This window comes from Salvia splendens, chromosome 7 (genome assembly GCF_004379255.2).
Source record: "Salvia splendens isolate huo1 chromosome 7, SspV2, whole genome shotgun sequence".
NCBI classification, from domain to species: Eukaryota; Viridiplantae; Streptophyta; class Magnoliopsida; order Lamiales; family Lamiaceae; genus Salvia; species Salvia splendens.
The window spans coordinates 30,193,530-30,215,160 of NC_056038.1; the positions used below are offsets into that span (position 1 = coordinate 30,193,530).

The 21,631-nt window shown below is 38.7% G+C and overlaps 1 pseudogene; it reads left to right on the top strand.

Moving 5' to 3' along the window:
• Positions 1–3,431: 3,431 nt before the first annotated feature.
• Positions 3,432–10,106, top strand: LOC121811243 (annotated as a pseudogene).
• Positions 10,107–21,631: the final 11,525 nt, after the last annotated feature.

Below are 21,631 nucleotides of genomic sequence, written 5' to 3' on the forward strand. Positions count from 1 at the left end.
TTTATTTTTTTAATAATTATGTAATTTTTATTTTTAGGTTTAAATTTTGTCATTTTTAATTTTTAGGATTTAAATTATGTTAGTTCTGATTTTTAGGAATTCGTAATATAATTTTTGGATAATTAATGAAGTTTTACTAATAAAATATTTTTTATTACTTAATTGTATTTTTAAATTGAAGAATGAAATAGTGGGACCCATGAGTAATTATGGAATGAGATAAATTGTTGCATGTGTTGTCCCTTATTTAACAAAAGGAATAAAAATAGTTTAAAAGTAGTATGAGGCCAATGAATAGTTAATTGAGAGAGGTGTAGTAAGCGACTATATACATATACATATTAGTAAGATCCGTGATAAATATTTTGTGGGCGTAGTTGAAAAGATCCTAGTTTTTTGAGGAAGTAGCCCAATAATCTGGCTGTGATTGGTACACAACACAAAGAAGAGCATATTACACAAAGTGGTGTCTAAGTCATGAAATTTTTCAAACCGCCCAAATCAAGATAAAAAACTTTGATGAGATATGAGCACAATTTAACAGTGCCATTTACATCAGTAGAGCTTTTCAAAGGAGGTGGGTCTTTGGTTCCACTAAATATGCTTCTTTAGTCACACTAAACCATCATTTTCAGCTGCAAGTGTGTTTTCAGGTTTAAAACATCCTAAGACTAAAGCAATTTATTTGGTGGTTACTGGTTATCTTAGGCCCCCACTTGACTACTAATGCTATGCTATGCTATGCTATGCTATGCTATGCTATGCTACTCTATCAACAATTGTTGCATTTCACACAAATTACAAGACAAGTGGGGTTTGTCAAGATAGTTTCACAAAACAACAATCCAATGGTGATTGTTTTACCAGGAATGCCAAAAAACCTACAATCTCTACCAATAGGAGGAGCTTGATGTGATACATTCGATTACTGAAATGTAAAAAGTGGTAAACAGAAAAAGTTTTAGCTATTATTTTCACTTGGAAAACTATCAGGGGATTCCATTCTTGTCAACATGATGGATACAGGTAACCCCTATATCACTCTTGATAATTTACGTTGTTTCTCATGCTATGTATCAGACATCATCAACTGATATGAGAGCCTTTTTCATCATCATCAGCTGATATGAGAGCCTTTTTCATCACCACTTGCATTAGCAGCTTCCTCTTTGCCTTGCGCGTAACCACCTCAATTTGATTGAGTGAAGATAAGGGACTGATCCCTAATTTGATTCTATGCTTTGAATTTGTCGACATTCATACAAGATGGACATCGTTCGAATGAATCAATGGAATAATAGTCTGTTTAGAATAGCTTTGTGGGTGAAGAAGATTAACAATTTTGCAGAGACGGTGGCATGATTTGTATCATGTTGTCAATCTAGGAGGTGTGGAGGCAAATGAAAACGGTGCTGAAAAATTAAGTTTGGATGAAAAGAGAGAGGATTAAGAAGATAGAAATGACCACAAAAAGATTTTATCCCAAAAATTTTAAAAAATCTACACTATTTTTTTAAAACTAAGTTATTAAACTTGTTTAAATAAGAGCATCCACAATAGCGGCGAGCGCCAAATCGGCGAGAAAAACGGGCGCCAAATCAGCGCCGGGAATCGGCTAGCCGGTCCGCTCGCTGAACCATTGCAGCAGGCGAGCGCCAAATCGGCCAGAAAAACGGCGAGCGCACGCCGATTCCCGGGCGCTGGCCGATGCGCTCGCCGATCGGCTGGCCGCCATTGCAGGCTCCCAATCGGCTAGCCGGTTTTTTTATTTTTTTATTTAATTTTTGAAACACTATATATACGTGATTTGCACGTCATTTTCATTCGCACCACTTGTTTTAACGAGTTTTCTCTCTATCTTAATTTCTGTACAAGATCAACAACGCGAAATGAGTAACGCGGGTGGTAGTGGTGGGGATGCTGAGGAGTACGAACGGCGAAAGAACGAAGAGTTGAAGGCCTATACGTCCCATGAGATAAACCGGCTGATACAAAAGGCCTTGCAGCCGGCGGTACCTCGACCTCGACCCGTTGTCCACCGCCGAGCAGTGATTGAGCGGAATCACGTAGCTGCACATCAGCGGCTATATGAAGACTACTTCGCACCGGAGCCGCGGTTTAACGCCAACCTTTTCAGGCGGCGTTTTAGGATGATCAGTGCCCTGTTTATGCGTATTGTTGACGCTTTGGAGCGTCGATATATGTGTTTCCGCTTCAGGCACGATGCGGCTGGCAGACCCGGCCACACACCTATTCAAAAGTGCACTGCGACAATCAGGCAGTTGGCCTACGGAGGCGCGACAGACATGTGGGATGAGTACCTCCACATCGGTGAGATGACTGCCCTTGAATGTATGAAGTATTTCTGTCAGGGCGTGGTTGAAATATTCCATAAACAGTACCTTCGAAGCCCTACCCCCGAAGACTGCTAGGAGCTGATACAGATGCACTGGGAGAAGCATGAGTTCCCGGGTATGTTAGGCAGCATAGATTCTGTGCATTGAGAGTGGAAGAACTGCCCCGCTGCCTAGAAAGGGTTCTACATGACCGGCTACAAGGGAAAGAATCCCACGATGATCCTCGAGGCCGTAGCTGATTACCGGCTGTGGATTTGGCATGCATATTTTGGGGTAGCCAGGTCGAACAACGTCCTCAACTCGTCGCCCCTTTTCAACGAGCAGTCCGTCGTTGTGAAGACAATCAGATGCGCATCCGATGAGAGGAAGGTCTACTTTGCGGAACGGCAGGAGTCGGCGCGTAAGGATGTGGAGCGTGCATTTGGTGTGCTCCAGTCTCGATGGGCGGCAATTAGGGGTCCAACGCGTTTGTGGCATGTCGACTGCATTGCTGATATAATGTACGCCTGTATTATCCTACACAACATGATTGTCGAAGATGAAGGTGTACAACTGACTAGTTGGGCCAATGACGATGCTAATGAAGCCGGTCCAAGCCACGACATGCCCGCCCCCAACGTACGAAGTGGGGTACCTCACGATGAAGCCGGCCGCCTCCAAGCACATGCCGACATGCGCCAAGTGGAAGCTCATATTCGACTCCAAAAGGATTTAATTGAAGAGTTGTGGGCGCGGAGGACTGCACGACGTTAGTTTTTTTTAATTATGTAATTTTTTAATGTACTTTTTTTAATTTAAATAAAATTATTGCATTTTCCCGTATCTGTGTCGTAAGCTGAATTCCGTATTTTGTGTGATTGTTATTTTTATAATTTTGTTTATTGTGGCTAGCCTATGACTAGCCTATTGTTTGTCCAGTTGCTTGTCCTGATGATGTAGCAGAAGGAGTTTTTAGTGCTGATGATGTGACAGGAAGAGTTTGTGGCTAGACTATGATTGACCTATTGTCATTGTGGATGCCCTAATAGAAATACTGGAAATTCGAATTTTTGACATAAAAAAACACTTAAAACCCCAAATCCAAAACCCTCCGAATCAAACGCCGCCGAGAAGAAAATGGAGTTTGAGAAGAGGAAGAGCGCGGCCATGAACTCGGATGCACCAGATAAATCTCCCAAAGGCACCATAGACGCGCCGATCATCCCGCTGTTAATCTCCATCAACTCCCACCCCTCTTACTTCACGACTAGCTCTTGCTCCGGCCGCATCTCCATCCTCTCTCAGCCCATCCTCTCTCCCTCCGCACCCAAGAAGAAAGCTAGGGGCGGCTCCTGGCTACTCTTGTCTCACGAACCAGTTCACCCCCTTCCGTCTCCGCCTTACTATTTCCTTCTCAGCCGCCTCTCCCCGATGCAACCGAGGAACAGAGCATTGTCTTTAGATTTGAACCATTGATAATCGCCGTTGAGTGTGTGAATGTGGAGGCAGCTTAGTCTCTGGTTTCTCTTGCTATTGCTTGTGGTTTCCGAGAGAGTGGCATTACAAGTGTAAGTAAGAGAACGATGATCGCTATACGATGCTCGATACGGATGGAAGTGCCTCTGGGAAGCACACACAAGCTTATGGTGACCCCTGAGTATGTAGAGTATCTTGTTGATATAGCTAATGAGAAGATGGGGACTAACAGGAAGAGGACTGATCATTTTCATGATAAGCTAAGGGAGAATGAATTTCTGAGAAGTGAGATTGACGCAGATTGTAAACTAATTAGAAATGGTGAAGAAGCCTATCCTGAGGCTAAAAAAAATGAAGTTTTGGAGGGTTTTGAGGTGGGTGAAATGGAGATCTTGGAGGGAAAGTTGGGGAAAAGCAAACATGATCGCAATGATGAGAATGGTAATTGCTGAACACAAAATCAATTGTTTAGGAATAATTTACATATGATGGTTAAAGCTCCATATTTGATCTGCCATTGAAACTAGGTTAATTTGTTAGCCCGCCATTTTTTTATTGTTATTGGTGTTTGATCAGTGTGCACATATATTTTGAGTTACATTTTGATTGTTATTAGCATTGGTATTACTTTTTTTTAAATCCATGACTTTCAGGAAAAGAATTGAGCATCATAACTTGCCGCAAGACTTAAATATATGCAAATATAATCGAACAGGAAGACATGCAATTTGCTGTAGAAGCATTTTCACATATAGATTTATTTAAGAATGTATTTTGTACTGGCAATCAATTATCGAGTTCCACTTAGTATGAATTTACATGCACATAAATTTACATGAATTGGCTAGATTCTACTTTATTATTAAAATACTGTAATATTGTATTCCACCATAATTATAAACTTATTTGGCTATTGCACAGTAGTGTGGCCAACTGATAAATGTCTGATTGCAGGTCTGCTCTCCATTAATGTTTCAGGGGTTTAAATCTTTATATAATTGACAGGATCAGAGAAAATTTTTGGCGTTGATCTCTCTGTTATTGAAGTAGTTGGTGAACCTGTTGAGAGACTCTTCTTGTGGGGTCACTCTTCTTGTCCTTTGAGCCAAAAGAAGATTATTATTTTTGGTGGCTTTGGAGGTATTGGAAGACATGCACGTCGAAATGATCTTTTGATATTTGATATCGAATATGGAGTTGTGGAGGTAATTGCTGCTGCTGGAGCCCCTTCCCTCGGCTTGGTCACTCATCTTCCCTAGTAGGAGATTCCATATATGTAATTGGAGGTAGGGCTGACCCCATGAATATCCTGAACGATGTTTGGGTATTTCATTTGCCAAGGAAAGAGTGGAAGCTTTTGCCATGCTCTGGTAGTTTGTTTCCTCCAAGGTATTGGTTAAATGATTCTTGCTTCTAAAGGTACTCAGTTTGTTAAAATATCCATGTTTTCTCCTTTTGACACATCCACCTTGATTGGGGCATTACTGTTAAAAAATCTTTCTTTGTAACTGGGGTAACTTACTACAGTATATTTTTTATTCATATGAATAGTCCATTTCATTTAATAAATGTTCTCCTCAGCAGCATTCTATATATGGTGACTTCATTGTTTGTAGGTCAAATTAAACTCAGCTGCTTTGAAAGTTTTAAATTTTATTTTCTGTGTTTGGGCCTTGATTCATATTCATCTCACAGGCACCGGCATTCAGCTGCTGTTGTTGGTTCTAAAATATATGTCTTTGGTGGAATCCATGATAATTCAGTCTTATCATCTATTTACATCCTCGACACTCTTACCTCTGAGTGGTCAGAGATACAATCCCATGGAGACTTGCCTGGTCCCCGTCATTCACACTCAATGGATGCAAATGGGTCTAAGCTATTTATTTTTGGTGGATATGGTGGAGACAAAGCTCTTGGGGATCTTTACACTTTTGATCTACATAGAAGTCTATGGAGTAAGCTAAAGACAATTGGGCAGTCACCAAAGGCAAGGTTTTCACACTTGATGTTTGTTTATCTAAATTTTCTTGGTATTTTGGGAGGTTGCCCTGCCACCGAGCACCAAGAATTGTTCTTACGACATTCAGTCAGAATGCTGGAAGAAGATAGTCATAATAAAGACTACTGAAGCAAGCCTATTTGTTCGAAGTAAAATAAATGTGATTGGCGATCATCTAATAATAATTGGTGGTGGGGCTTCTTGTTATGCATTTGGGACGAAGTTCAGTGTACCTATGAAGATTATCCTGCTTCAGTTGATGTCCGGTTGTGATAATTCTGAGCCTACAGAAAATGGAGAGAAGGGTGTGGCCTTTCTACATTCTCAGTCTATAAGTAAAGAAAAAGTTAATGGGTCTACTAACCTAAATTCGGAGTTTGAAGAACTGAGGGTAGATAGTGAAGAGGTACCTACCCCTTGCGTTCTTCAGCTAGAAAAGCAGTATGCAAAACTGGCAAAGGATGTACTAAAAAAATTTAGTTGATTGGATCTTGAAAGGAAGGTTTACTCCCAGGAGGGAGGCTCACATATCTGTTTTCCTGTTACCAAAGAATTCTGCAAAGTATCAGGAGATAACCAGGGCATAGCAGATAAACTTGGACCGCTAGCTGATCAGCTTTCAAAGCCAACTTTCTGGCAAATTATGTTGAAACTTGAAAGACATCTCCAGTTCAGCTGCTCTGGATCTTCTTATGTCATGTGGTGCGACCAAGAAGGTGGATGAAGTTATCAAAGTCAAGAAAACTCCTAATTCTCCTTTCAAAATTTTGAAGGAAGTCGTAGCCACTTTGTTAGAAAATGCTGGTCTTCCTGCCAATCGCATAGAACAGTTACCCTCAAGGTGGTCTTATATGTGATATCTGTTGTTTCTGTGATGTTATTATAAGCTAACATTATTTTATGTGGTGTAAGTTCCCATAAATTCCTGAATTATAGTCTTTTATATTTTGGCAGATGGGAGCGGCTAGGGGATATTATTGTGCTTCCTGTTACATCATTCAAAGATGAAGTGTGGAATTCAATTGGTGGGGAGCTTTGGCCTCTTGTTGCACGTACTCTGGGGGCTCAACGTCTTGCACGTCAAGTAAGATCTGAAACTTCTCTTATCTTTTATAGAATCTACATGATTCTTCCCTTTGAAAGATATGTTGCATTTTTATTTCGACTCACAAAAAGAAAGTGAAATCTGGGTAGACACTTTCCACTTTCTGTTAGAACTTTAATTAGTTGTTGAAATTCCCTGTTGAGCTTGAATGGCACGGTGTTAATATGCTGCTAATTAATGGCAACTGGCAAGGCTTTATTTTCTCCCTGACAAACAATTGTGCTAGTGCTACTGCATTTGGATGCTACTATCTTTTGACCAATTTTCTTCTACTCAGTTCTGCATTTTGCCTTCTTATTAATAGTGCCCGAGTTCTATGTGAAGCCTTAATCAAAGGGCTGTCTGCTGATGGAGTGTGTTGATGATACTTAGGGTAGGATTGCGCAAACAGAAACAAGAGATAGTAAGTTGGAGATTCTTGTTGGAGATGATGGCTGGGTTGATCACCGTGAAATGGCATACTTTATTCATTTGATGCCACAAAGTGTATGTTCTCTTGGGGCAATCTTTCTGAGAAGCTGCGGATGGCCCATCTCGACTGTAGAGATCAAGTGGTTGTAGATTTGTTTGCTGGCATAGGGTATTTTGTACTTCCATTCCTTATGAGGTATGCTATTTCCTGAAATCCTCTTTGACTCAACATTCAAATTCATTTGGTTTTGTAAACCTATTCTATCAGTCTCCATTTTAATTGATTATCTGCATTCATTCATATGTCATGACTATCAGGGCAAACGCCAAAATGGTTTATGCTTGTGAGTGGAATCCACATGCTATAGAGGCACTCCATCGCAACCTCTGCACTAATTCTGTGGCTGATCGCTGTGTTGTACTGGAAGGCGATAATAGAGTTACAGCTCCTAAAGTATGGCAATTTTATCCTGTAGTGCTACATTGTTTTCCTTGATCATATGTCAAAACTAATTTAAGTGTCTCATTTCATGGCACTTTAGTCTTAAAGACAATCTCATTTACAGTTGTTTTTGGGCTGTCCTCACCTTTTGTTGGAACTTGAGATCCCCCCCCTCCCCACCTAGCCACCAATAAGAAATATGCATCATGTCTTAACTGTTGATTGGTAGTTACTAAGGATTAGTTACCAATATATCTTAACATCCTCCCCCCATTTCCCCCCTCCATATTCTATGCATCTTGGTAGAAGCTTCCAACTTACAGTTACTCAACTGACCTACCACTGGGATTACTATGTATAACATCTTTGGCTTTCCTTTCTGCAGTATTTTTTTGAGGTGATAAACCATATTAAAAAGTATTCCTTGACCGGATGTGACTGTTTTGGCTGTGATTTACTTTTACTTCTCTTAACAAAAATTTTCATATACAGGGAGTTGCTCATCGAGTCTGTCTTGATCTCATACCGTCGAGTGAATGTAGTTGGGAAACTGCTGTCGCAGCCTTAAGGTAACATTAATCTGAAATTGATAATGATTTCAATTATTTATCCTGCAGCATAATAAAGATTCCTAGTTTTGAATGCAAAATTTGTGTTTCTTGAATTTTTTACATATTAATCTCGCACAAAATGGGTAAAAGAACTGATTCTTCCCTGAAACCCTCTTTGCAGTCAAATATGTGTTGTAGGAGGATTGTTATATTTGCTGTGGGAAAACATTTCTTGAAATAGTCTGCATGCATATATTGCACAATACAAAGTTTTCAGGCCATGTTTGGTTGGCGGGAAAGTAAAGTTGGCAGGGAAAATGATTCCTGGGAAAATGAATCCCGGGAATATGATTCCCAATAACTTTATTTTCCTGTGTTTGGAAAATATCAAGATTTTAAATTTTATATTTGATTGAAACATCAAACTGAAAATATACTTATTATATTTTATTTATAAAGAACAATAATAATAAATTTTTTAATAAACTATTAATTACAAATAATAATTATTATATTATTATATTTATTATTACGATGTATAGTTTAAATATGGATCATCCATCACAATATATAATAATACAATTATAATTATAGTTACATGGAGTATTATAATAATAAATATTATATTATTATTATTATTATTATTATTATTATTATTATACTTACAGATATTATAATTAAATAAATTTTATAATATAAAATTTTACTTCGATTTTATTAATTAATTATTAATTTATAAATAGTAATTAGTATTTATTAGTATTATATAGTAATTTATATTATATAATTATATTTTAATTATTTAATAAATTATTAATTATTATTATGATAATAACAATTATATATAAATATTATAATAACATGGTTATAATTATGATAGTTTTAATTATAGTTATTTATTATATTGAAATTAAGTATGATTTATAATTTTAAATTATTTTTAAAATACTGTAATTAATAATAATAATAATAATAATAATAATAATATATTGCATTAAATATGTAAGAATCCTAAAATTGGGAAAAAGAATACTTAAGAAAAGTTAGGATTCAGAATCTTGGAAAGTTGTACTAACTTTCCTTGTTCTCAGGATTCTGATTACTTTCCTAGTTTGATTAAAAATCGAAACAAACACAGGAATTTAAAATTTAAGGAATCAGATTACTTTCCCAAACAAAATCCTGACAACCAAACATGGCCTCAGTGTTCTTGGATTTTGAAGATTGAAGGAAAAAAAGATCTCGATTGTCAAACTAGATTGACTATCCAAATGTTAATCTTCCAAGTTTTCATGCAACATCAAAATTGCAGGGATGAGGGTGGGGTGCTACATGTCCATGGGAATGTGAAGGATACGGAGGAGGGTCAATGGACAAACCACGTCATCGAAATGATCTCTGAGATTTCAAAATCACAAGGTAATCTGATCCACGAACCACAAGTACATATAAACTCTCTACACACAAAACTGATAAAAACGTGCAAACTCCACTTACTTGTAACTCGACATGGCTTTGCCTGCAGGTCGTTTGTGGGAAGTGTTGGTCGAGCACGTTGAGAGAGTAAAATGGTATGCTCCTCGTATTCGCCATCTTGTCGTAGATGTGAGGTGCAGAGTAAGCCAAAGATAGGACGCTGCTGCAGTCGAGGTATATAATGAAGATTCGTGGTTAAGTCATTGTATCAACCATTACTGTTGCTTAGAAGCTTTTCAATCTTTATTCCAGTTGAACAAAGATGATATGATAGTCAATATAAATGATTACGGATTCTGTGCGTTCATTTATTGGAATGGTTTTATATTCTATTGTCGAACATAAGTACTTGCTTTTCTGGATTTTATGTCTGAATAAGTTCTTCATTAAAGAAGATATCTAAACCCTTATGCATCTATAAATATATAATTCAATCACGAGTTTTGATTTGCATCTCTCAACTTTGTCCGAAAGAAACTTAATTCCACATCCTTCTAAAATTGGTAATATGAACTTAAGTTTGTATGTATGCGCGGGCGGCAATTAGGGGTCCAACGCGTTTGTGGCATGTTGACTGCATTGTTGATATAATGTACGCCTGTATTATCATGCACAACATGATTGTCGAAGATGAAGGTGGACAACTGACTAGTTGGGCCAACGACGATAACGAAGCCGGTCCAAGCCACGACGTGGCCACCCCGAACGTACGAAGTAGGGTACCTCATGATGATACCGGCCGCCTCCAAGCACATGCCGACATGTGCCAAGTGGAAGCTCATATTCGACTCCAAAAGGATTTAATTGAAGAGTTGTGGGCGCGGAGGACTGCACGACGTTAGGGTTTTTTAAAATTATGTAATTTTTTTTAATGTACCTTTTTAATTTAAATGAAATTATTGCATTTTCCCGTGTCTGTGTCGTAAGTTGAATTCCGTATTTTATGTGATTGTTAATTATTTGTTTTTAGTGCTGATGATGCGACTAGACTATGGTTGTGCTATTGCTTGTCTAGTTGCTTGTCCTGATGATGTGGCAGGAGGATTTTAGGGCTGATGATGTGGCAGAGGAGTTTGTGGCTGGGCTATGGCTGGGCTATTGCTTGTCCACTAGCTATTGGAGATGCTCTTATTTAGGCATATTAGAATATTAGAGCATCTCCAATAAGAATAGCCTAGCCATAGCCCAGTCATAGCTCAGCCACAAACTCCTCCTGCCACATCATCAGGACAAACAACTGGACAAGCAATAGCCCAGCCACAATAAACAAAATTATTAAAAACAAATAATTAACAATCACACAAAATACGGAATTAAATTTACGGCACATATACGGGAAAATTCAATAATAATATTAAAATTTTAAAAAGTACATTAATTAAAAAAAGTACATTAGCACAAAAAAATTACATTAATTTTTTAAAAAAACTCCTACTCCATCGTCGTCGTTCCTCCCGCGGGTACCGTCGGAGTTTGAGACCCGCTCGTCCCTGGAGTAGGCTCGTTGTTGTGCTCCATTTCGCGTTGTTGCTCTTGTACAGAAATTAAGATAGAGAGAGTACTCGTTAAAACAAGTGGCGCAAATGAAAATGACGTCCAAATCGCGTATATATAGCGTTTCGAAAATTAAATAATAATAAAAAATCCCGCTAGCCGATCTGGAGCCTGCAATGGCGGCCAGGAGATCGTCGAGCACATCGCCGAGCGCTCGGGAATCGGCGTACGCTCGCCGGCTGCAATGGTTCGGCGAGCGCCAAGAATCGGCTAGCCGGTGCGCTCGCCTCTATTGGAGATGCTCTTACTCGCTAACATAGAATATTAGGCAGGTGTGACGAGCATGGTTAAGAGCATCCTTAACCCCGGCCCGGATTCAGGCCCCAAGCCCCGTCCACGTTATCATTCCCCTAATTTTGAGGCTCAGACCACAACTCCTCTAACCTTACAGACCCCATCCAGACCACAACTATTAAATTGCACTATTTACAATTTACCACTTATTTTACGCGTGAAATAAAAAACGTCGAGCAATTAAAACATGGAAAAGTCGTTTTCATTCAAAAATTGAAAATTACAACATAGAAATTAAAAAAACATTAAAACATAACGTCAATGCTGGAAAACGTTGGTGCGTGACCAAATTTCTTCTATTTGATCCGCTTGGAGGCTAGTGTGTGTTTCTTCTTGGCACATCGCAGCTAAACGGGCCATTACATTGCGCATGTCGGGAGGAACACCCTGTACGGGAGGGTCAGTGACAACGTGGTTACTGGCGGTGCTGGAGCTTGCATCGTCGCTCCATGCCGTGATATTTTCTCCGTCGTGTTCAACGATCATGTTATGCATTATGATACATGCATACATGATGTCGGCGATTAGTGGACGTTGCAATCCACGGGCCGCTCCCTTCACCATACCCCACCGTGCTTGGAGGACTCCGAATACACGCTCCACATCTTTCTGCGCCACCTCTTGCTTTTGAGCGAACAATGACCTCTTCGACGTTGTCGGACATGTGATAATCTTCACGAACATGGGTCATCGAGGGTAGATCCCATCTGCCAAATAATACTCCATATTGTACCGACGTTGGGAACTCTACGTTCGGCGCTCGCCAGACACAAAAGTCGTTGAACAATGGAGACTCGTTCAACACATTGAAATCGTTGTTCGACCCATCGACACCAAAGTAGGCATGCTAGATCCACAATCGTTGGTCGGCAATGTCACACCCAACCCTATCTGACGTAACTACTTATAGTAAATAAATTTAAAATTTAAAATAAATACTCCACACGTCATGTAAATAAAATGCACATATTATATAAGTTCAAAACCAACGTTTATCAAGTACATACTTCAAAACATTCTGAACAGTAGTGTGACCCTCACATCACTCTATATACTACACATTTATGAGGAAGATAAGGTTGCCAAAACGCGTCAGCCGTCGAACCTGATAACACGTGCAGTTCATACGATCCACGTCAACCAAAAACTTCACTAATATCTTATTCCTGAAAAATAATAGTGGTTTATATGAGCCACAACTCAGTGTATATAAAACCTTACCTTTAATATCACACACAAATATCAAATACATTCTTTCACCAACATATATCACCAGAAGTAATAAATATCATAAACAATTTAATATTCATATGCATATGCCTCTCCGTTCTTTTTATTATTTTGTGACAAATCAAGCCTGATATCTGCCCGAAATTTCCATTATATACGACCTGCAGGTCCCTTTTAATTATTTGACCTAGGCATGCACAAGGGTCGAAAACCGCCGGTTCAGGGTCATGAACCGGCGGTTCAAGGGTCGGGGAATGTATGAACCTGAACCGGCCCGCCTAGCTCCCGGCGGTTCCGGTTCCGGTTCAAAAAACCGGCGGGTTACGGGGCGGTTCAAAACCGCCGGTTTTCGGCTTGAACCGCCGGTTCCGGGCCGGTTCGACGGTTCGACGAATATTTTTTTTTTTTTGCATTTTTCAACTTTTCAATTTTAATCAACTTACATTACACTTTTCAAGTTTGTTTTTTTATGAAATGTGAGTAAATAAAATTGAAAAAAATACGGATAAAGTTGCAATTTTATTGAAATTGCATGTTTACAAATTACACGTTACAAGTTACAACAATTACAAATTGAAAACATATGGCGGTCTTGAAGTCTTAAACAAAATTTAAATACAAATGAGACTACTAGTGAAGAACTAATTACAAATGACAAGAAACGATGTTGAAGTTCTTAAACGTATAAGTGTATTTTATATATACTCTTAACCGGCGAAGAAGATCTTTCTACATAACTACATTAAGGACACCTTTAGCAATTCAACTTTAAATGTTGAGTTTCGTCTAACAATCAACAAATATAGTAGAATTGTCAAAAGTTTCCCTCATTTAGCCGTATAGAGAAATATACTTCATCGACTAGAGTATATACAAATACAATTATGTAATTGTTTTTGCATATACAAAAACATATGGCGGTTCAACCCTAAACTGGCGGGTTGTCCATGGTTTCCGTCAGAAAACCGCCGGTTTCTGACCGAAAACCGGCGGTTTCTGACCGGTTTTGCAGGCCTACACACTGACCCTAGGCCTAGCCTCTGAAAAGTTGCCGGAACCGTCAGAAACCGGCTCCCGAACCGGCGGTTTACCCCGACAAACCGGCGGTTTACCCCTCAAACCGGCGGTTTACCCCGCGAACCGCCGGTTCCAACGGCTATACTAAACCCCTACGCGAACCCTACGAACCCCTAACCTACGAAACACTATTTAACCCTTTGAACCGGCGGTTCGAACCGCCGAACCGCCGGTTTTGAACCGCCGGTTCAGGTTCAATATATTGCCGAACCTGAACCGGCCCTTCCGACCCTTCAACCCTTCTGCCGGTTCAACCCGCCGGTTCCGGGCCCGGTTCCGGTTCATGAACCGGCGGGCCCGAACCGGCGGTTAACCGCCGGGCCGGGTCGGTTTGTGCATGCCTAATTTGACCTTTCCACGAAGGCCCCTCTTTGATTTGACCTTTCCACGAAGGCCCCTCTTTGCATTTTGACCTTTCCTCGAAGACCCCTCTTTGATTTGACACGAAGGTCTCTCTTTGCATATTTTCTTTGACCCGTAGGTCCATTATCATTGAATATGACCCTTAGGTCTATTTCCATTACCATTGATATCAGATCCGGGGCAGGATTGTCGCATATCCTCTTTAATCTCATGATTCAAGTAATTCTAATGCCATATAAAAACATATAATAAGCACCACTCACATATCTATTGCACCAATCACATATCCATATCATATTCCACCATCGATATCAAATAACACAACTATATCAGATTCATATCATATAATCCAAATATTCACTCCAAGTCAGCACATAGCAATTAACTACATAACACATGTAAAGTTAAAAGTGTGATTTATACACACCTAATTATAATAGGAAAACTCACTGAACCACAGAATCCAAGTTATTCAATCGTATGATTAAAAATCGAACTGTGTCGTGTGAATTTGAGATTGAAGAAATTTCTCGCGTATTTGCTGAAAGCTTTCTGTTATACATTTTTTTCTTCCACGGACCTCTTCTAATATCTCTTTCTCTAAAAAGTTTTGCATATGAAGATGTATAATTGTATACAAATATTCATATTGGCGCTAGCCGACTCAAATAAATAAATGGAATGTAATTATTCCAAGTGGCATGTCCTAAGTACACATGGTGGTACGTGTCACCTACATATTTAATGGTGAAGTGAAGATAAGTTTATAAGAGCATCTCCAATGGCGGAGTGAAGTGAAGATAAGTTTATAAGAGCATCTCCAATGGCGGACGTCCGGTCGGACGTGTGCGACGGGCGACCGGGACGTCCGCCAGGCAGGGGAGGTCGGATACGGACGTCCCGTGAGGACGTCGGGTGTTCTTGGACGTCGGCGCGATGGGCGGGCAGACGTCCGCCATTGTGGCGTGGGTCGGACGTCCGACCCGGACGTCCGATTTTTAAATTTTTTTTAAACTCCATATATACGGCTCGTTGAATTTTATTTCATTCGCACCACTTGTGTACTTTTTTTTATTTCAACCCGGGTCGGACGTCCGGGTTGACGTTGATGTTAGTACTTTTTTTTTATTTTATTACTATATAATTTTTTTTTCAAATCATGTATGTTTTTTTTTAAATGAAGTTGTTAATTTTTCCCGTTCGTATTCGTGTTGAAATTTTATTTCCGTAAACGTAAATTGTTTTATTTGTGAATTTGTGATTTTTTTTATTGCGGGAAGTCCTAGTGGGAAGGGCGATGGGAAGGGCGGATTGTGAAGGGGATGTCCTAGTGACGTGGCAGTGGGATGGGAAGTCCTAGTGACGTGGCGGGAGGTGTTTTCGGGATGTCCTAGTGGATGTCCGAGTGGGACATCCGCCCACTGGAGATGCTCTAAAAAAATCATGTAATAGTTAAAATATAAATATATAAATATATAAATAAAATTAATAATTAGGAGATTGGTCATATTCAATTTTGTGCCTATGTGTATAAGAATGTATATACATATATATTAATGTATCAAAATACTTCCATAATTCCATGCACTCATTCACGTTAGTACACATGTACACACTTAAGTTAATTATTTGGTATTTAAAGTACTCATACACATATACTTTATATATATAAATATACATAACATATAATTATGCAAATAACATTATAAATATGCAAAGATAAATAAAACCATATTAATATACAAAATGATGCATGTTTAAGGTTGGGGATGTCACAGGCTACGACCTCCAACTCGATTGTCGGATGTGTGCCCTTGTGCCCGCTAGTGTATTATCCTCTCCAAGCTGTTGGACAATTCTTCAACTGCCAGTGCATACAGTCGATGCTACCCAGCATCCCGGGGAAGCCGTGGACCCGCTCGTACATGTTCACCAACCTCAGGGTGTCGGCGGTCGTTGGCTTTCTCAAGTATGTATCCTTGATTGCTTCGATGCCTTCCCAGAAGAATTTAGCTAGACAACCCCGTCCAGTATGCTCGCTTACATGGAGATACTCATTGAACATATCTGCAGTAGTTCCGTAAGCGAGTTGACATATGGCAGATGTGCTGTTGCCGGCCAACAGCATTGGTGGTTTGCATGAAATACGAGTCACGAGCTACAACTGCGTTGACGATGCGCAGGAATAAAGGCCTCCGTATCCGAAACCGATGACGGAACATCTGATCACTCCATCGAGGATCTCTAGAGAAATAATCTGTGAAAAGTCGCAAATGAGCTTGTTCACGGTCTCAGTGTATATACATCTGAGTCTGTGGTACACAGATGTGTTGTTCGTTCCACGATTGAACAACAACTTGGTAGCGAGCGGCCTCGTCGTTGATTTCCTCTTGGATTGCGAGCATCGCCTCCTCTAACATTCTGGCAAATTGAACTTCAATTGCTCTTTGAGCATCCGATCGAGGAGACATTTTTTACGGATATATTTGCCGGTGATATAGTACTTGAGAGGGAGAGGAATGAAGTAGAATAGAAATGAAAATAGCGTGGAATTTATAGAAAAAATTTTGATTTTAAAAAAAATTAAAATTATGGCCTGGGTTCGGCCCGAACCCCCTCCAACGCTAGGTCGGGACACACCGGGGCACCGCCCGCATCCTCCATCCCCGAGTCGGGCCGCAACGGGGCGCGGCCCAGGCTGTGACTTCGCCTCCTCTAACGCGCAGGACGTGGGCCGGGACCTAGGTGTGGTCCGGTCCGCCTACGTTAACGATGCTCTAACACAGGCGGGTCGGACCGCACCTGGGTCCCGACCCGCGGCCTGCGCGTTGGAGGGGAGGGAGACGCGGCCTGAGTCTCGCCTAGGGACGGAGGAGAGGCCCGGGGCTGCGCCCGGTTGCATCCTACGGTCTCGGCCCGGAGTTGCAGGCTCTCGGGCCGGGCCACAATTCATTTTTTATTTTTATTTTTTTTGATAAGTCGAATTTTGTTGAGTAGTTGAACATACATACCTTCATATTTGTTGTATTTTCGAGTCGAGGAGAGGAGTAGTTGACGGAAATGGAAGTTGAGAAAGAAAATGAAAAAGAGAGGGGAAGAAGATGACTGAGTGGGAAGAGAGGAGGGGAAGAAGAGAAAGGAGAAAATTTTAGGTTTAATATATTTAGTGGGATGGGCTTTATTTCAATTTTATGTATTTAAATATTTGTTCAATTTTAATGGGTTGGCTTTTTAAATGTATTTTTTAATTTTAAATTTCTATGTTGTTAATTTTTAATTTCCGAATGAAGAATGGATTTTTCGTATTATAATTGCTCAACCTTTTCTATTTTACGAGTAAAATAGTTTGTAGTTGTAAATAGTGCACTTAAATAGTTGGGGTTTGGATGGGGCCTGCACAGTTATGGGAGTTGTGGCCTGACCCTGAAAATTAAGGAAATAATGACGTGGAGGGGACTTGGGGTTTGGATCTGAGCCACGATTAATGATGCTCTTAAGCCATCTTAAGAAGTGATTTTTTTTTGTTTTGTCTACTAAATTTTTTAAAAATTTAAAACTATCTCTGGTTCTTCACATTTTTTATAACTATCTCTGGTCCTTCACAAATGCTATGAACTAGTAAAGACTAAATCATAGGATATTGAATAAGAAAAAGGACTTAACTGAATCGAAAAATAAAAAATTGCCGAGGTGAAAGTGGAGAAACAATGACTATCTTGCTGATGGAGGAAGACGAAGGCATAAATTTTAACAACTTAACACTCTTGAATATTTTACTCTTTCTTTCTCTCTAAAGGTAGGAGGGGCATTTATTTTGGGCATGACTCAAAAAGTTTTTATGTATTCCTCATGTTTGTGTGTAGTAGGAGATGCAGTAAGTGATCCTCATCGCTATTATTATTAGTGTTTTAATGGTGGTATAAGTTATAAATAACTTGATGTACATGGGTAATAAATTGAGATAACTATTCATAAATGGAAATGCCCATAATTTTATGGGACAGACAAAAACAGAAAGTACACATATTTTTATGGAATGCAGAGAGTATGACGTATCATTATTTAATTTTTATTATGGGAGTGTGCACATAATTTTCCAAATTGATAATTTAGTTTTAAATAAACTAATATTAATTTATTCTAAATTTTACAATTAAGGATTTTTTTTTCTCGAGTTCAATTTTTCTCTTTTCTTTTATTATTTTTAATCTAATTTTGCTTTGAATATTTTGATTCGTGTATTATTAATCTTCTTGATTAGCTATTTTATGATAATTTTTCAATTTATATATTGAAATAGTTTTATGTATAAAATATTTGCACTTTTATAGTTGTTGTGTTTATGATTTTTTTGGTATGATATCTAAAATATACCTCATTTGTCCCATTAAAATGATTCATTTTCTTTTTTGACACTTCCCTTAACGTGACATATTTCTTAAATTGGAAATTTGAACTTGTTTACATTGGTCTCTCACTACTTAAATCACAAAACAATTGATGTATCAAATAGATATGCCAAAAGGATTTTGGGATAAATAGAATTAGGAACAAAAGCGTAAATAGTATCCGGCTCGGGCAGACTAACTATATTTCAAGAATACTCAAAAGGTTCAAAGAAGTATCTACTCCTACGGCTCAACACTTCAAACTATCAGTCAAGCAAAGACCAAATAAATGAAAAAAAAGAGATAATGCCAATATAATAGGGAGTATCATCTGCAAATGAAGAAAAAGAAAAGAGATTATGCCAAGTATTATCTACACCAGACCAGATGTTTACAAGCAATAAGTGTAACAAACAGGTTTATGTCTGATTTTGGCAAGGAGCATTGGTTGGCTGTCAAGTGGTAGATGAGAGTAAGAATGGTGATGGTGATGCTACAGCGGGATTCACCGATTCTGACTATGCTAGGAATGTTGATAATCATAGGTCCAATCAGGTTATGTTTTTTTGTGATGTACGGTTCAGCTATTAGTTTGGAAATCTAGTCTAAAAAGCGCAATTCCTCTTAGCAGAAGTTAAGAGTATTTGGTCTTGACAATTGCAGAAGCTTTTTTATTAGAGGTCTAATTTCAGAGTTACATATTGTTAGGAAGGTTGTTGTTATTGGGTGTGATAACAATAGTGCTTTCTGTCTTGCCAAACATCAATAGTTCCATGAGACATACTGATGTTAGATTACACTTTGTGAGCGAAGAAATAAAGAAATGAAATATTATAGTGTTTAAGTTCAGCACGGCTGAATCTGCTGATGTACTTACTGAAGCCTTACTAAGATATAATTTCGAGTTGGGTAGAGGTTTGATGAATCTATGCAAGGAGCAGTGTGGTGATTGAAGCACTCTCTCACACATCAATACAACTTTGTTTTCCTTTCGATTCAATCTCTCGTTATTCGATTCTCATATCCAATTGGTAACATATATATCATATATAGTTTTTTCTCTATAAATATCTATATCTAGAAAATTCTATATCCACATAATTTTATTAAAAGTATCAAGATATTCTAATACCTAATTCTAGAGAATTCTATGTCTGAAAGAATGACCACACTAAATGAGTTGGGGTGCCAAGTCCACCCGAACGGATAGCCAAGGCGCAGAATGGACAATGTGTCACACTCGCAGGTAGTTTGGTGCCAAACTATCATCCGGTAGGGTGACATATGAAAGATCACGAATTTTAGTTTTTTTTTTTTTTGCGACTTTTTGTATTCTGTCATCTTCTTAGTACAAAAGCTCTTTGAAAAACTTATTGTATAAATGTTTAGACATCTATAAACCTATTTTGAGTGTTTTGGTCTCCTTTGGAAGGAAGAGTTAATCTATTCGAATTCACTTTAGTTGCTTGTGTGATCTTGTATTGGTTAGGTAGAGATGCGCTTGCTAGTGTGACGTTATTAGATAAATGGAGCCATTTAAGGTGAGTTGCTTTGGTGAAAGTAGGCAATGATTGTTTTCATTGTATCAAAGAAGGTCCAAACACTTAAAAGAGATTCTCCCTCCATTACATCCCTTTTCTTATCCATTCATTTTTGTTTTAACTTTTTTTGGGTTGTGTTTTTTGGTCTTAAGTTAGCTAGAAGAGCAAGTTTTTGGAAGCTTTTGCTTAGTCTATCTATGTGCAAGAGTTCACATCCCCACCACTCCATCCACTACTTTACCCACATATATATCTAGACTAACCATGCCCACATGTTCCATCCACATATGTAGCAAAACCAACAATGGCCGACCTAACATGATCTTTATTCTTGTAGCAAGACATGCCATGACCCCTGCTTCGCTCAGGGATGATTATCAATCTCATGTCACTATCATTAGTATTAAGCAGCGGAGCTATCATTACCTTGAAAACAATCTGGTACTAATGAACGACTTTTCGTATCACACACTTGAAACTAAGGGCAACATTTCTTAATTCAGCAACGGCAAACAATAACAGTCATAGTGGAAGTGGCAACGACAAACGCAATACTCGCTGCAGCTGCAACATACGGTAGCTGCAGCGTATGTGGCAGATATAGCGACGCATACAGCGGCCATGACCTTTTTCCTCTATGTTTTAAAACGTTGAAGCGCTCTCTCCATCCCAAACTATATGCACCATATTTCATACGTATCATTAGCATATATTTACGATCACAAATTAATAGAAGAAGCTTGAAAGTTGTAAGCAGTGAAGGCGGCCGGAGCATTCGCATCACGGATTCCCGGGAAGATGTTACGGATAAAGAATAAATAGAGGCAGTAAATACACTGAATGTACCTTGTGTTTAGCATTGTATTAAGAAGAATTGGCTCGGTAGTTCTAGTAAATTCTGAGAGCATCGTTTGTATAATTGTATTCATCCACCATTGCTATTATCTTACGTCATTATTACTCTCTCCGTCTCTGAAAAATATGAATATTTGATTTGACACGGGTTTTAATGCATAATTGGTAAAGTAAGAGAAAAATAGATAGAAAAAGTTTTTAAAGTATTGTTAGTAGAGAATGAGTCTCACCTCATAGAGAAAAAAATTTCCAAACTTTTCAGGGATGGACTAAAAAGAAAATAGTTTATATTTATAGACGGCAGGATATCAATTTATCATCATCAATACAGTTCTTATTTCTAGTCACAGAGAATAATCTGAATCAATTTATCACTTGCAACAATGATCTGCAGTAGTTCGTCCGCATCACAATTGGATACCATATAGTATAAAAAAATTTGTTATGTAAAAGTAAGGCAAATTTTGCCGCTTCTAATGGTAGAAGTAAAACATTTGAGGTTGAAACATTTTGACACTGTTTTCTAAAAC